Source organism: Carcharodon carcharias, chromosome 2, assembly GCF_017639515.1.
Source record: "Carcharodon carcharias isolate sCarCar2 chromosome 2, sCarCar2.pri, whole genome shotgun sequence".
In the NCBI taxonomy this organism is placed as follows: Eukaryota; Metazoa; Chordata; class Chondrichthyes; order Lamniformes; family Lamnidae; genus Carcharodon; species Carcharodon carcharias.
Genome location: NC_054468.1, coordinates 8075745 through 8090427, shown reverse-complemented (window position 1 = coordinate 8090427; position 14683 = coordinate 8075745). Strand labels below are relative to the sequence as shown.

General features: G+C 43.2%; 1 pseudogene; it reads left to right on the top strand.

Annotated features, from left to right (window-relative positions):
* The first annotated feature begins 5268 nt into the window (after window positions 1-5268).
* Window positions 5269-14343, top strand: LOC121272999 (annotated as a pseudogene).
* The last annotated feature ends 340 nt before the right edge of the window (window positions 14344-14683 follow it).

Genomic DNA, 14683 nt, shown 5'->3' with positions numbered 1-14683 from the left:
TGAAGTTCTCGTCATCGATTTCAAAGTCCTTTCCCTCTCAGCCCTGGCGTTTCTGTAACAATTATCGGGCCCTTGAACATCTGAGAACTGAAGTCTTAAAGCTTTGTCCGACCACCTACCTTGCTTTCAGCATCCAGCTGATAAGCTCTGAAAATCCTTCTCTAAACACCTGGAGCTTTCCACCCCCATCACTTCGTTTAATCCACGTGATTTCAAAGTCATTTCTTTCACTGTGCTTTTAGCTAATGCACCTGATGTTCACTTCCTTTATTCAATGATAATTGTTTGTCAGAATACACTCTTGTGAATTGTCTTGTTACATTTGTTATATAAAGTTGTTGATGTATGGAATTGAGTATCAGGTGTAAATTCCAGGAACATCAGCATAACACCAGTTTAGTACCCAGGGTGAAGAATCAGAAAGGAAATACTCTGCCTAACCCCTTTTCTCAATGAATGAGGATCGTGCTACAAAATCACAAGTGAAGATAATTAATCCCACCGATGGGATGTAATTTGAACTGCAAAAAGGCTTTCAAAAATGTTCAACACTGTTGCTATTCATCAAACTCAAACCTTTGGGTTTCACCATAAATGTTAGCAGTGGAGAAGGGTGCAGCAACAGGACATTCTTCTGGGAGAGGTGAACAGCCAGAGGTTCTGGTACACATTGGTACCAACGCCATGGGCAGGAAGAAGGATAAGGTCCTTAAGGCAGGTATTAGAGAGTTAGGAGATAAATTAAAAAGCGAGACCTCTAAAGCAGTAATCCCCAGTGTCACCTGCTAGTGAGTGTAGAAATGGGAGGATTGAGTGATGCGCACGTGGCTGGAGGATTGATGTTGGAGAGTGGGCATTATATTTCTGAGGCACTAGAAACAGTTCTGGGGCAGGTGGAATCTATGCAACATGGTCAGTTGCACCTCAGCAGGACTGGGACTAATATTCTGACAGGGAGATTTGCTAGTGCTGTACGGGAGTGCTTAAACTAGTTTGGCGGGGGGTGGGGGGGGTGCGGGGGAGAAGAAGGGGGGAAGGGGGGCAGGGACTGGAGGGGAGGGGGGATGGTTGGGGGGGGGGACCTGAAGGATCTCAGATGTGAGGAAAGCAAAACTGGTAAAAAGAAGAAGGAAAGTAGCAGGCGAAAATAGAAGGCAGATAAAACAAAGGCAAACATCAAATAGGATCAGAATGCGGAATACTGTTAACAAGAAAATGTTTAGAGCACTCCATCTGAATGCATGCAGTATTTGCAATAAGGAATTCACCAAGGCTCTTTAGACAGTACCTTACAAACCCAGGGCAAGGACAGCAGATAGATGGGAACACCGCCACCTAGAAGTTCCCCTCCAAGTCACTCAACATCCTGACTTGGAAATGTATCACTGTTCCTTCACAGCCGCTGGGTCAAAATCCTGGAACAGCACTGTGGATCTATCTACATCACATGGACTGCAGCGGTTCAGGAAGGAAGCTCACCACCTTCTCAAGGGCAATTAGGGATAGGCAATAAATGCTGGCCTAGCCAGTGACGTCCACATCCCTTGAATGAATAAAAAACAAAAGGTAGATGATATGAAGGCACATATAAAGGTAAATGGCTATGATTTAACTGCTATTACAAAGACAAGGTTGCAAGGTGGCTGAAACTGGGAATTGAATATTCAAGGGTATCCGTTATTTAGGAAGGATAGGCAGAGAGGAAAAGGAGGTGGGGTAGCGCTGTTAAGTGATGAGATCAGTACATTAGCAAGAGAGGATCTTAGCTCAAAGGATCAAGACATAGGACAGGTTGGGTGAAGCAGCAAGGGGGAGCAAAAACAGAAAATGCTGGGAAAACTCAGCAGGTCTAATGGCATCTATGGAGAGAAAAAAAAGAGCTAACCTTTCGAGTCTGTATGGCTCTTCAGAGATCAAGGGGAAGCAAACATTAGTGGTTATTGTTTATAAGCCACCAAACTGAATTGGTAACGTTGTGCATGGTATAAATCAGAAAATTAGAGTTGTACATAGAATGGGTAATAAAGTAATAAGAGGCAACTTCAATTTACATATGAATAGGCTAAATATGATTAGCACTAATGCTGTGGAGGATGGACTCCTGCAGGGTGTACTAGATGGGTTTCTGGAGCAGTATGTTGAAGAACTAACTAGGGATCAGGCTACTTTAAATTTAATATTATGTAATGAGAAAGGGCTAATTAATAACTTTGTTGTAAAGGTGCCTTTAGCAAATGGTGACCATAAAATGTTAGAATTTTACATTACTTTTGAAAGTGGTACAATTCATTTTGAAACTAGGGTCTTAAACCTGAACAAAGGAAATTATGAAGCTATGAGGTGCAACTTGGCTATTGTGGATTGCGAAAATACATTAAAAATGATGGTAGATTGCAATCACTAGCATTAAAGTAGTATTATAGGATCTACAACAAGTATACATTCCTCTAAGATACAAAGCCCAAAAGGAAAGGTGAGCCAACCATGGGTAACAAAAGAGCTAAAAAGTGCATTAAATCAAAGGAAGTGGCTTATTAGGTTGCCAAAAAAAGTGGTAAACCCAAGGATTAGGAGCAATTTAGAATCCAGCAAAGGATGATCAAGAAACTGTTAAAGAGTGGGAAAAGAGAATATGAACGTAAGCTAGCGACAAAAATAGAGGCCAGACTGTAAACATTTCTTTTGGTATGTGAAAGGAAAAGATTGGCAAGGACAAATATGCGCTCATTAGAGGTGGAGACAGGAGAATTTATAATGGAGAACAGGGAACAGATAAACTAACCAATTACTTTGTGTCTGTCTTCAAAGAGGAATCTCCCAGAAATACTAGGGGGCCAAGGGGCTTGTGAAAATGAGGAACTGAAATAAATTAGTCTTAATAAAGAGGTAGTACCCGAAAAAGTAATTAGATTGAAAGTTGGACCAGATTAGTTACATCCCATAGTGTTGATAAAGGTGGTTGTAGAGATAATAGATACATTGCAGTTGCCTTCAAAAACTCTATAGATTCTGGAAGTGTTCCTGCAGACTGGAAAGTAATAAATGCAACTCCACTACTTTAGAAGGGAGAGGGAGAGAAAACAGAGTACTCACACATATTAGTTTAATGTCAGTAGAAGGGAAATTGGTTGAATCCATTATAAAATTTGTGATAACTGGGCACTTAGAAAAAATGAGATGATCAGACAGAGTCAACATGGATTTATGAAAGGCAAAACAAGTTTGACAAACATGTTGGAGTTTTTGAAGGATGTTACTTGTAATATCAATAAAGGAGAACCAGTAGATGTGCTGTATTTGGACTTTCAAAAGGCTTTTGATAAGGTCCAATACAGGAGGTTAGTAAACAAAATTAGAGCACTTGGGATTGGTGGTGACATACTGGTATGCACTGAGAATTGGTTAACAGAGAGAAAACAGAGGGTAGGGGTAAACGGGTCACTCTCAGGATGGCAGGATGATTCTAATGGGGTACCACAAGGTCACTAATGGGGCTAGAGCTGTTCACAAACTATATAAATGATTTTGTTGTAGGGGCCAAATGTAATATTCCAAATTTGTGGACACAAAACTAGATGGAAATCAAAGTTGTGAGGAGGATACAAGGAGGCTTCGAGGGGACTTGGGCAGACTAACTGAATGGGCAAGAACATGGCAGGTGGATTGTATTGTGAATAAGTGTGAAGTCATCCACTTTGATAGAAAAATAAGAATAGCAGAGTATTTCTTCAATTGTGAGAGGTTGGGGAATTTTGATGTCCAAAGGGACCTAGGTGTCCTTGTTCATGAGTTACTAAAAATTTGCATGCACTTGCAGAAAGCAATTAGGAAGACAATTGTTGGCTTTCATCCCTTCATCACCAGGGGATTTGAGTGCAGGAATAAGGATGTCTTGCTGCATTTCTATAGAGCCTTCATGAGACCGTACCTCGAGTATTGTGTACAGTTTCAGTATCCTTATCTAAGGAAGGATATACTTGTCATAGAGGGAGTGCAACACAGATTCACCAGACTAATCCCTGGGATGGTGGGATTGTCTTATGAGGAGAGATTGGGAGGACTGGGCCTGTATTCTCTAGAGTGACAGAGAATAAGAGGTGATCTCATTGAAACTTACAAAATTCTTAAAGGGCGTGACAGTGTAGATATACATAAAATGTATCCCTCGATGGGTGGTCTAAAACCAGGTACCAGAATAAGCAGCAGGCCATTTAGGACTTAGGTGAGGAGGAATTGCTCCACACAGAGGGCAATCATTGAGCATGTTCAAGACAGAAATCGATAGATTTTTGGATACGAATGACATCAAGGGATATGGGGATAGCGCGAGAAAGTGGCGAGGTAGGTGTTCAGCCATGGTCTAATTGAATGGCGGAGCAGGCTCGACGGGCCGAATGTCCTACTCCTGTTCTTATGTTCCAATGTTCCCAAGAAAATGGACAAAATAGTAAGACACACGAACGGAACCTGCATCTGAGTTCGCTGAGGGCTGGGTGATGGGATATCTACTTTCTAATTTCCATTAATGACCTAGATTCAAACAATGAATGTAATGTTGTCAAATGTACAGATTGTGCTAAGCTAGGAGAGGAAGCAGAATCGGGGGAGACAGTTTAGAAATTATAAAACGGATTGGACAAAATATGCACATAGAAAGCAGACAGGATTTAATGGGAACAGAGTAAAAAACTGATTGCAGTCATACTGCCGGTGTTAAAATGGCTGAGGGGTAAACTGAGACAGACAGAAAACCTTAGTGTAATCAATACTAACAAACCCAATTAATCCAGAGATGTGATCAAAGACAATATAATGTTGAACTACATAGTCGAAGCAGTACATTATGTCAGCGGACTTGTGAGCAACTGTATCGCAAACTATTTAGACAACACCTTAAATGTACTGCCCAGTCTTAGTCGCCAAAACAAAGAGGGAGAGTCAAGCGCGGAAGGAAGTGAACTCCATCGCATTTAATAGAATTAACTATTGTGCGGAGCGTGTAAAAACAGTCCGATACGATACCCCCCACCTAATTCATCTAATGCCAAGAAGGTGGTCGACCCCGATGTGTTTAAACATTGAGAAGTTGTGTGCATGATGTTAGAAGACGATGAAATGACGTTTCAAGCTGTTACAAAACACCATTTTCAAACATATTTATTTTATGCAGTTTACAAGTGAAGACGCAAGTAAGCCTAAGACAGATTGACTGCCATTTTCAGAATTATGGGAGATCAAGAGAAATCGAGCCGAATGCCGGAAAGCGAGATGACGGCCCTGCTGAGAAAACCTTTCACTCACGTTGGCAGGGGGACCCATGGTTTGACTTACAAACTTTGCTACCCAGTGTGTGGTTTCATTTTAGAAATCGGTGTGAAACCAATAATTGACAAAGAGTTTGGAACTATGGTCTGGGATGCTGTAAGTTCACAGCAGTTTCACCTTGTCAAATGTGAAGGCAACTGTGTACATTGGAAGACAACTCGCTCGTGGTGGCAACGTTACCCCGTCACAGAGCGCTAATTAGATTTGACCTGAGCCTCAAAGCACCACTAACAGTTGCTAAGGAAAAACGTGCACTAAAATGACATGACAAGTTCACATAGTCAGATTCTATTTACAAATGTTTTCATTAAAAGTAAACTATAATAGAAATAAGGATAGCAATCACATGCTGATGTTTGCATTTAAAATATAGATTCTAAGGCATCCTTCACATAGTAACATTGAAACAACATCTGGCATCGCCACTCACTCTCAAAAATTAAATCCTTGACCTCTCCGTTTTTGCAAAGCACCGCACCATCTCCGACCACCCTTTACTCTTTAAAGTTCTTGAACACGTTGTCTCCCAAATTCATGCCAATCCTTCCTAGAAGCCCATTTATGAACCCTCACAATCAGGTTTCCATTCGTATTCCAGAGTATTGCAATGGATCCTATCAGTCACAATTGACAGTGTGTGTGACTAGCAGGGAAACAATTGTTTCTCGTTTTTCACGGCCTGTCTCCAGTCTTTAACAGAGTTAATCAACTCACTTCCACCATCGCATCTTCACCCTCAACTGAGTGACTGCACTTGCAAGACTCCACTCTTATTTATCTAGTCATAGCCAGAGAATCACCATCAATGGTTTTGCTTCCCATTCCTGCCCTGTTGCCTCTGATACACCCAACAACGTATCCTTGCCCCCCACCTCACTATTTGTCATCTACTTGCCGCTCATAAGTGATATCACCGCAAAACACAACATTACTTGCCACTTACACATTGGCGACATTCAGCTTTAGCTCGACTGCACCTGCTTTGAGCCCTTCCATTGTGCTAAATTTTCAGACTGCTTGTCCAATATCCAGTACAGCGTGACCATAAATTTCTTCCATTTAAATATTGGGAAGACTAAGCCATTGACTTTGGTCGCTACCACAAACTCTGTTCCCCCGCTGCTGACTCCCTTTTTTCCCGTGACAACTGTTTGAGGCTGAACCAGACTTTTTACAACCTACTGTCGTATTTCTCGAGATGAGCCTCACAACACATTTGCGCCACCACTCGGTCCATAAACTTCCACCTGTGTAACATCGCCCCCCCATCCCCCACCCCCTGACCAGCACTGCCTCAGCTCTGCTGTTGCTGAAATCTTCCTCTATGTCTCTGTAAATCCAGACTTGTGTATTTTAACAGCCTTCACACTCTACAAACTTGAGGTCTTCTAAAACTCGCTTTCCACATCCCAACTTAGAACAAATCCCAAATCATCCTTCACCCCTTTGCTTGCTAACCTACACTGACTCCTAGCTAAACAGCACTTTGTTTATAAAATTCTCATCCTTGTTTTCAAATTCGTTCATGACCTGCCTCTGGCCTTTCTCTGAAATCCTCTGGTCCCTCTGAGATAACTGCGGTCCTTTAGTGCTGGCCTGTTTAGCCTCCCCAAATTCAAGTGATGACCATCCCTTCAGCATTAACAGCCATAAATCTGGAATTACGGCCCCGAAACCTCTCTGCATCTCTTCCTCATTTTCCACCTTTAAGACACATCTTAAAACCTATCTCTTGATCAAACTTTTTGTCATCTGTCCAAATATGGCTCAATGTCATTTTTAAACATAATGCTTCACTGAATAACCTTGGCACTTTTCATTACTTTCAAGACACTATATCAATACACGTTGCAGTTGTTGCTATGACAGAAACTGGCAGGACATCAGTTCTATTTCCTCCATAACCTGGCACTCCGACTCCAAAGCAAGATTGCAGCAGTGTTGACAAAATAATCACAGAAAAGGAAGGCATTTTGAGCCGACTCATTTCATCCATTCAGTTGTCCGAATATCACCCAAAGTAAGAGCCAACACTTTCTAAAACCCTTTCATGTACTTTTAAAAAAAATATTTTAACTGTGCAGCTTTGTGTTGGCCCTGGCTCAGGTGGTACCATACTCATCTAGGAATCAGAATATTGTGAGTTCATATCTACTCCAGGGCTTGAGCAAAACAAAAATGAATGCTGACACTCCAGTGAAGCACTGCTAGAGCAATGCACTGTCAGAGGTGCTGTTTTGAGGTGTGACATTGAGCCGAGGTTCTGTTGGCCCTCTCACATGGACATAAAAATCACACACTACTTCAGAGAAGGGCAGAGATTTTATTCCCGGTTTCCAGGACACTATTTTACCCTCAATCAACATCACAAAAAACAAATAAACAGATTATCTGGTGCCCTTGAAGCATTTCCTCTGCCTTCCTGGGCTCCCTTGCCGTGTTGAATCTCCAAGAAGAGCGCTTGTTTCGGGAGTTTCATGTCAGGCATGCGGACGATGTGGCCTGCCCTGCGGAGCTGATTGTGCGTGGTCAATGTTTCCATGCTGGGTATGTTGGCCTGAGCAAGTACACTGACGTTGGTGCACATATCCTGCTAATGGATTTGCAGGATCTTCTGGGGGGAGCTCTGATGGTATTTCTCGAGAGTTTTGAGGTGCCTGCTCTACATTGCCCACGTCTCTGAGCCATATAGGAGGGCTGGTATCTCTACTGCTTTGTAGACCATCAGCCTGGTGCTGGGTTTGAGGTCCTGGTCTTCAAACACTCTCTTCCTTAGATGCCTGAAGGCACACTGAAGGCAGCTCATTGTCAATGTCTGCCCTTGCTGGCAGTAGGCTTCCAAGGCATGGAAAGTGGCCCACGTTGTCCAAGGCCTTGTCGAGGATTTTGATAACCAAGGGGCAGTGCAGTGTGGAAGGAGCAGGTCAGTGGAGGACCTTTCTCTTTTTGATGGTTAGTGTAAGACCCATGTTTTCCTATGCTTCAGTGAAGGTGTTGGCGAGGGCTTGGATCTCAGCCTCCGAGTGCGCGCAGATGCAAACATTGTTTCATGTTCAATGGTAGAGGATGGTACAACCTTGGATCTAACGAGCAGGTGGCAGAGGTTGAACAAGTTCCTGTTTGTCCTGTAGTTTAGTCCCACTCCAGTGGGACTTGCTGAGGGTGGGAAGGAGCACTGTGGCAATGAAGATCGAGAAGAGAGTCAGTGCAATGACACAGCCTTGCTTGAGCCCAGTCAGAAGATGGATTGGGTCTGTGATGGATCTGTTTGCCTGCATCATGGATTGCATGCCATCATGGAGAAGGTGGAGGATGGTGGCAAACGTTTGGAGGTAGCAGAAACAGAGGAGAGTGCTCCATAATGCTTCGTGATTGACAGTGTCAAAAGCTTTTGTGAGGCAAAAGGAGGCTATGTGCAAGGGTTGGTGCTGTTTCCTGCATTTCTCTTGCAGTTGCCGTGTGGTGAAAATCATGCCCATTATGCGGAATCTGCATTGCAACTCTGGGAAGAGCTCTTCAGCCACAGGGAGAAGGCAATTGAGGAGGATTCTTGTGATGGCCTTCCCTGTGGTTGACAGCAGGGAGATTCCTCTATAGTTACTGCAGTCAGACTTGTCACCTTTCTTGAAGATGGTCCCAATTACAGCATCTCTGAGATCTCCTGGCTTGCTCTCCTCCTTCCAGTTAAGGCGGATGTGGCCATGTACTTGCGCCAACAGCACTTCCCCACCATGCTTTAGTGCTTCGGTGGAGATTCCATCTACTTCTGATGCTTTGTTGCTCTATAGCTGTCAAATGGCCTTTTCCAAGTGGTGCCAAGTTGGGGTTGTGCTGAGATGGTGGTGGGTAGCATTCTGTGGGATGGAGTCGAGGGCGCTCGCATTGAAGACAGGGTCTCTGTTAAAAAGACCTTCAAAGTCGTCCTTCGACAGAGAAGATCACTGTAACAATCTGCCTCAATCACTTTCTCCCTGTGGCTGACGAGCTCCTTGCATAGTCACAATGCAGATTCCACTCATTAAGGAGCACAATGGACAGGATCTTCATTGCTTGGCAACTGCAAGAGAAATGCAGGGAACAGCACCAACTATTGTACATGGTCTCTTTTGACCTCACAAACGACCATAAGACCAGAAGACCATAAGACATAGGAGCAGAAATTAGGCCATTCAGTCCATCGAGTCTGCTCCACCATTCAATCATGGCAGATAAGTTTCTCAACCTCATTCTCCCGCCTTCTCCCCGTAACCTTTGATCCCCTTACCAATCAAGAACCTATCTATCTTGCACTTAAATACACTCAATGACCTGGCCTCCATAGCCTTCTGTGGAAATGAATTCCATAGATTCACCACTCTCTGGCTAAAGAAGTTTCTCCTCATCTCTGTTCTAAAAGGTCTTCCCTTTACTCTGAGGCTGTGCCCTCGGGTCCTAGTCTCTCCTACTAATGGAAACATCTTCCCCACGTCCACTCTATCCAGGCCATTCAGTATTCTGTATGTTTCAATCAGATCTCCCCTCATCCATCGAGCATAGACCCAGAGTCCTCAAATGTTCCTCATATGTTAAGCCTTTCATTACTGGGATCATTCTCGTGAAGGTCCTCTGGACTCTCTTCAGGGTTAGCACATCCTTCCTGAGATACGGGGCCCAGAATTGCTCACAATATTCTAAATGTGGTCTGACCAGAGCCTTATAAAGCCTCAGCAGCACATCCCTGCTTTTAATTTCTAGCCCTCTCGAAATAAATGCCAACATTGCATTTGCCTTCCTAAATACCGACTCAACCTGCAAATTAACCTTAAGAGAATCCTGGACTAGGACTCCCAAGTCCCTTTGCACTGCAGATTTCTGAATTATCTCCCCATTTAGAAAATAGTCTGTGCCTCTATGCTTCCTACCAAAGTGCATGACCTCACACTTCCTCAAGTTGTATTCCATCTGCTTTCCACAATGTCAACCGCAAAGGATTATGGAGCAGCTTCCTCCATTTTGGCTGCCCTAAATGTTTGTCACCATCCTCCGCCTGCTCCACGATGACATGCAAGACAGGACTGCCTCTCTGTCCTTGATGAGTGCCTCTCCATTCTTGGCCAGCAGTGGAGTTGGCCCTTGGGCTGTAGGCGGCTTTGACTGCACTAAAGAAACCTCGCACATCATAGTTGTCAACTAACTGTTGGATCTCCTGCGCTTTCTCCATCCACAATCTGTTCTTTGGATCACAGGTTTTTGATTGAACCTCAGCCTTCAGTAGAGTTGTTGACTTGCCCTCGAGTTGAGTTGCTGTTTCATGTTTCCAACATTTCAACAGCACGCTTTAAAAAAAATGTCATTGGCTATAAAGCACTTTGGGACAACCCAAGGTTAAGAAAGGCGCAATATAAATGCAGGTCTTTCTTTTAGCTTTTCTCTATCAGATCATAGGACGCATTAGAAGATAAATATTCAGCTGAAATGATCTCACCAAGTTATACTGTGCACTGGACTGGTTGCCATTACTAAAGACAAAAGTGCTGCATCTATTGAAATGACAGAGAATTGGGCAGCTAGAATGAATGACCGTTTGAAAGAGTTGGGTTATGAGGAATTTTTATATAAATTGGGCATGTTTTCACCGGAAAAGAGACTGAGAGGTAATATGATAGGTGTTTTGAGGAGTTTATTTGGACTAGAGAAGGTAGACTATGACAGAATTTTCCACCTTTTTACAGAACAGTTGAACCAGAGGCGCATCCTCTGAATAGGGATCCTTTTATATCAAGCTGTGAAACGTTATTTCAGTCAGTAGTGGTAAATCGATGGAACAGGCTGCCTAGCTAGAAACAGTTAGTGTTGATGAGTTCAAATTCAAATTAGATAGTTTACTTTCAAATAATATTTTGTGAGACAGCATATGAGTATTTTAAGATATGATCGTTGGTTCCTACGTACTTGGGAGGAACAAATGACTTTGGATCTGTGATTCCCAAAGCTCACCAACAGTCGTGGCTTTCTCATCTTATGTCTGCGTCCGTTATAATCTGGTTGAGAGACTCGTTGCTATGGTTAGTCAACAACAACATTGTCATTGCATTATTCGTCTGCAATTATGGTAATGAAGATGAGCCTTTTAGTTTTTTTTCCAGCAATTCATGTGCTCCTATAAAACAGCTCAAGAAGTGTTTCCCTAGAAGTAGTGCAACAATAATAAAGAAAAAATGCAAACAGATGCCACAAACCTGAAATAAAAACAGAAAGCGCTAGAAATACTCAGCAGGTCCGGCACCAGTAGGTTAAAATCCTGGAACTCCCTCCCTAACAGCACCTTGGATGTGCGTACACCACATGGACTGCAGCGGTCCGAGAAGGCAGCTCATCGCCACCTTCTCAAGGACAGTGAAGGGTGGGCAATGGAAGTACTGACCTAGTCAATTGAACAAAATATTAGAATAAAATATTAAAGAATAAAAGAAATTCATTGAGAGAAACAGAGCTAACGTTTCAATTAAATGATCCTCCAACAGAACCGAGGAAAGATGCACATGTAATAGGTTCTGCGCAAGTGAAAAGGAGGGGGCAGGAAGAACAAAAGGTAAGGTGGAGGGACAGAGAGGCTAAATGACAAAAGGTTTCATGATACGAAACTCAAAGGGAATGGTAATGGATATGTTAAATAAATAAAAGCAGGAAGCATGTTCTCGCTCTGAACTGGAAAACGTTGTTTTCACTTTCCACTTTCATCTTCACCTGGTCCATCTCTGACCCTTCCCTGGCCTCACACAGGAGAGAGTCGACGAGGTAAACAATCTGAGCGACCCACCCCACTGATCCCAGGATTCCTGGTAGCAACTTTAACCCTGGCCCAGGAGCCAACTCACGAGAAATGCTCCTTTCCCCAATGGTGCCAGGAAGGACTGATGCTGCCTAATTTCTTGGCAGCTCCATCTGTATGTTGCAGGTGTAACATTGTTATGCTGTTTTTTTAGGCTCTTGCTTTGTGTCAGTACTTTGAGGAGCAGAAGATGAATTTCTCGCAGAAGAAAGTAATTGAACTGGGAGCAGGCACAGAAATTTAAAGCATTTTAACTGCTCTTCTAGGTGAGTAATATGTACCCTGTGCACTAATGAGAAAGCAAGACATAACTTCATAATGCAGGGGAAATATTTGGAAGTTAATTTTTAAATTCGCTCTTGGAACGTAACGTTGCTGGCTAGTAAATAACTGGTTACTACACTGAACAGCTAATGGGTGTAGAGTTAACTATGGCCGCTATGGCCAAACAGACAGTAATGGATCAATCTCCCGCTATGTTGCCCACCCGATTTTGATATCTATTGAAATCACTTGGAGAGGTGAATAGCGGCCAACTGATCCAGCCACCGCAATTTTACATTTTAGCAGCAGCCACGTTAATCGTAGCAGGAGATTTAGTGCGAATACACTAACTCAGAACATTGATTAGGGTGCTGCCCTGCACCAAGCAGCCTAAGCCCCGATGGGCTGTCTTGTCACTTCCATAGGCAGAAGAAAAAAACACTGTACCCGGTTCAATGTTTGGGCAACTGATGTTTCGCTGTCTGAAATTCACAATTCGACTGAATCATTATAGGGAGCGATTTAAGCCATACGTGAAACCTTCGACACAAGAAGAGGGTCTTGTTGGATTTAAGGGCTTAAAGGGATAAGTTATGAGCACACGATGCTTCCTTTCAGTTTAATCAGCGGTAGTGTTATCCAACTGAGGTGTTTCATATTTTGAAACCATTTGTTCGATTTGATAAGGAGATACCATTTCCTTTCTCGGGGGATGAAGAATACCAACAACTTGCACTTATCAAGCGCCTTTTAATGTAGTATAACTCCACACGGCTATTCAAATGAGCCAAAATATTAAGGCATTTAGGTTAAGTGGTGAGGTAGGTTTTAACCAGCATCTCAGAGTGGGACAGAGAGGCAGAGATGTTTAGGGTTGGGAATCCCAGAGCTTTGGATCTCAAATATCGAAGACCAATGGAACTCAGAAAGTGGGAGCAGCATCCTCCAATTAGAGCTCATCATTTAATCCTGCAATTAGAGCTCATCATTTGAGGCTGAAATCACGAAACGCTTTTTCTCCAAAACGTATGAAAATGGAAACTTGCAATTCTTTGCTCCAAAATCTGGTTGTTTCTGGGCATCCATTGAATTTTTCAAACCCAGGACGGGAAAGTATAATTTTTGGTAAGGCTGCCAGGTGATTTGCAGCAAAGGCAGGTATTTACCTGGCCTTGTGTGGACAGATGAGTAATGAACTTGTTAAATGATGAATCAGGCTCGGGGGCATTTCCCGTCCCTAAGTTAATGAACACAAGTAGCGTCAACGCGGAACGCAGGGGACATCAATTTCTGATTTTTCAAAATTTAATTCAAACATTCGACTATTTGACACCCAGATCTCTAGTCCGCTGCTCTCTGTTTCCACGGTTCCACACTGGAAACGGCCTGACCCCCCTCATTGGTCAATCCGTACAAGACAAGTTACACACTGGCAACTTTTCCTTTTGCTCCAGGGCATGGGCACTTCAGTGCCCCCTGGGACCGCCGCTTTGGATGTGGCCATATTCCCACGGACCCAAGAGACAGAGATTTGTCATCTTCTTTCAGGTGGAGACGTCACCATAACAGACAAACCGCAGCTTCTGAAGCAAATAGAAACGAATGTCTCTGCCAATGTCCCTTCCTCCTGCAGGAATCGAGTCAAAATCCGTGCCCTCTCCTGGGGTTCTGACCACACTCTGTTTCCCTCAGACTATGACTATATCCTGGGTGGGGATATCCTTTATACTTATGCAAGCGTTCCTCTAATTCTGGAGACAATTCAACATCTCAGCAATGAAAGGACCGTCATTTATTTCGCCTCCACTATGTCGATCTGTCACGGTTTGATCAGCTCCGGGTATCAAACCCTGTCTCAGTATTTTGATTCTGATCTCGTTTGTAGATATGAAAACAAAGATGTTAACCTGTACAGGATGACTAAAAAAAAGACCCAGTGCTGAAACTACCCTCGTGTCGTAGAATCATAAAATCATTCAAATTTGCCGCACAGAAGGAGGCCATTTGGCCCATCACGCCTGAACCGGCCAAAAGTAGTGATCTAGCATAACCCCACTTTTCATTTCTTGTTCTGTAATAATGCAGGTTACAACAGTTCGCACATATCCGAGTAGCTTTTAAATGCGACGTGAGATCTGGCCATTACCATCCTTTCAGGCAATGAGTTCCAGATCCCCTCACCTTTTGGGTGAAATTTAATCCTTTTAGCAAGCACTTGAAATTTAAGCCCTAAAACATTGCCCTGTCTGCTATGGGAAATAGGTCCTTCACATCCACTCTATC